General features: G+C 34.0%; 1 pseudogene across 1 annotated transcript in view; it reads right to left on the reverse strand.

Moving 5' to 3' along the window:
* The window catches only part of LOC101307585, a 13580-nt pseudogene extending 10683 nt beyond the window's left edge, over nt 1–2897 (reverse strand). Inside the window, exons 1-5 of the transcript XR_184583.1 lie at nt 2837–2897; nt 2690–2730; nt 2467–2578; nt 1605–1687; nt 1087–1152 (exon numbers count right to left, since the gene is read on the reverse strand). The product of XR_184583.1 is annotated as an uncharacterized LOC101307585 (transcript). The remainder of the gene's footprint in view (nt 1–1086; nt 1153–1604; nt 1688–2466; nt 2579–2689; nt 2731–2836) is intronic.
* Between the last annotated feature and the right edge of the window lie 382 nt (nt 2898–3279).

Raw genomic sequence — 3279 nt, forward strand, 5'->3', positions numbered from 1 at the left:
CATCTTGGCATCTAGATACTAACGTCTGTATAGAGACTCAACATAAAGATAGAATTGTATTGAGTGCATTTAAGTGCTCCAACCTGATTGTGTAAACCATCATTACGTAGGAAACCATATCGACTCATACCGTCAACTTGAGGATCAAAAAAACCTTGCAACTTGCACAATTAAGTTGATATATCCAGTTAACTTTAGACATAGGTAAATCTATAGCCTCAAATAGTCTTCTTTTTTTTTTCTTTTTTTTTTTCGGTCCATCTATGGTCTTCCCAATCAATTGAAAATTTGTAATAATCAGTAGAATTTTGAAAGGCACGGAGTGAAGACTTTCAAATGAGACATAAAACAGGTACAGATCTTACTAGTGAAAACAGAAAAAGTACATTTTTCAGTTTCAAGAACAAAGAGGAAGTGCATAGTATAAGGATATTCTGTGGTTCCCTGCCCCCACCCTTATTGTGTAGGGGTAAAATCTAACCCAAGGTTCAGGGGTGTGCTTACTGCAACAACACTTGAGTGAACAAACTAAGAAACCACACGCCATTGAGCAAAGATTTACTCACCCACCAATCACTTTAATGCCCTGCTTAGTTACAAATCTCCGGTACAAGGCTCGGGCTAGTATAGATATTTTAGCTACTACTTAAACCACATGAATATTATGCTGATAATAATGTAATTTCAAAATTCTGTTTGGTGAGACGAAAAACTGGACTCTCAGTAAAAGCATCCAGAAAATGATAAAACTTGGGTTTTACTTTTCTAATATATCAACAAATGTAGGCATGTAAAATATATTACTGAAAGTAATATCGAAGGAAAACAGCTATGCACTGATTAATTTAAATTTTTAATCAGACACAAACAGATGAATGCCAAAAAAGCAAAGGTGTAACAGATGAATAAGTTTTTTGCTAAATTATATACCAAACAACAAACGTACAAAACTAATATATAAATTGAATAAGATATCAAATCTGCAGTAGGAGCAATAAGTATTCAGTGATTCAGACCAACATAAGCAAATTGCCAAATGAAAAGGTGAAATGTCCACTTGCAGATACTCAAAAAGAGGAATCTTACCTTAAGAGGAACTGAAAGGTTAGCAGTACGCATTATGGCTTCAGCTATCCCGTGGGCATACCAAGGCTGCAAGGAAGAAAAGCTTATAATGTTAAACTTTTGAGCTTGCAAAAGCATGAGATGAGAAATTTCAATCATTCATAAGCTTCAAGACAAGGTATATTTATAAAGTCATCCATTAAGTTCTTCCTAACATCATAATTTGAGAATGTCCAAACAATTTTCACTATATAGCTGAATGGAGATAAGACGTTCATACATATAATAGAAGGTAATGCAACCAGATACGATTGACTCCATTGACAGTTATTGAAATGTTTAACTTGAAGTATAAAGATTAATTTTGGTAAATGCTTGGAAACTAATATTTCTACAACAGATTATCCTGTTAGATAGAAGGCATTCCAACAATGATTTCTCTCTGGAGATTATAATTTGAGTTTTCCTTATGCCAGAAATTAGATAGACGAGAGAGAGATAGATAGAGAGAGAGAGAGAGAGAGAGAGAGAGAGAGAACCTTAAAAATTTCCACAGGAGTAAACCACGATATCTCACTTCCCTTGTATATTTTATCCAAGTATTTCATATAAGCTTTCCTGCCTGTAATATATAAAGGATTCATGTATACATATTCCACAAATTACAAGCCAGCATCATGATTCCCACATTATACATAGTTGGCCACGATAAGGAATTCATGATAATTTTCAAAAAATCTAACACTTTATCCTATTTGCAGATTACAAGCTACTTATAATTATGTCCTTTAAAAGTGCCGGTGATCTGTCTATAATATAACTATCTTCGATAATGACCATCATAACTAAATAAATAAAAAATTCCTGCAATGCATCAGAAAGAAACACTACATATTGCAATAAGAACAGAGATGAAAAGTATTTCTTCATATCATATCCACTTCAATAAAGACAAGAATTAATGCAACACGTTTTGTGTTTACACAAAAGTGGAGAAAAACAATAGAACTGCTATATAGAGTTTCAGGTAATTTAAAGGAAGAAGAACAGTGAATGCTGTTCATTTCATATAGTAGGTCAAAGAAACTTGATTGATATTGAAAATAAACAAGAATTCATTCCATGAGTTCGGCTAAATTGTCAAACAAATTATATGACAAGTTTAGTCAAAAAGGTTAGACAACAAAGATTCTGAATTTCTTTACGTTTTCTATATTAGCAGATATGTTCTCTCCTGATAAGAAACAATACACTACATAATAGCCAATACGTTCGATCCTACCCAAAATCATTGTTCCATTATATGTAACATCTGAAATATCATCATGACTAACAAACAAACTCATATCAAAATCAACTTAAAAAGAAAATCAAAGACTAAACAATGTTTGAGCTAGATACCCTAAATCTGATTGAACTTGATGGCTTTCTGAAGCACACCAACCGACCTCGATCTTTGAGCGAAATAACCATGTCTGGGGTCATATAATGCAGAATGAATGAAATCACGAACCTGCCCAATTTCAATTTATATACTTTTTTTTATGCCCACAAAACCAAATTATCTTGAATTGAGAAAATTAACGAGTCCAAATTGAAAATGATGGTGAGTAGAATGGCTTACAAGAACTGGTTTTTCACCAACAATGTGTGTGGAGAAAAGGGCTTGAGATGGAAGTGCCCAGAGTTCACAGGGTTCACTGCAAAAACATTCATTTCTACTGTGGTTAGAGCGCGGAGTGTAGAAGAGAGAGAGAGAGAGAGAGAGTACCTTTGGGGTTGCGGGGGAAGAGCAAAGGAAGAGTCTTGGAACGGAGAGAGCGACTCATCATGGCTACCAGGTGATGGGTTTGTGGGGAAAACCTCTTAAACCCTGCAACTTTGAATACTGCCTTGTTTGCCCAGATGTCCTCACTCACTACTCACTTGTTGTAGTTTTTTTGGGGAATGCACTTGTTGTATGCTGTATAGTGAATACTAAGAAAGTAAGAAAATTAAAGAAACAAACAAATAAGTGCAATAAAAATAAAAATGGTACATACTCAAAGTGAAAACTCATTTTGTTTTTTTAAGATGACAAAAATTACAACGAGAAGTCCATCGGACAACCAATTTGAAACCAATATAAACAGAAAATACTAGACCATTGGATAGAGATGGTATTACACCAGATTTTCAGGTTGGTAAAAGAATGACTTAAATCTTCGTTATGAG

Source organism: Fragaria vesca, linkage group LG4 (genome assembly GCF_000184155.1).
Source record: "Fragaria vesca subsp. vesca linkage group LG4, FraVesHawaii_1.0, whole genome shotgun sequence".
NCBI classification, from domain to species: Eukaryota; Viridiplantae; Streptophyta; class Magnoliopsida; order Rosales; family Rosaceae; genus Fragaria; species Fragaria vesca.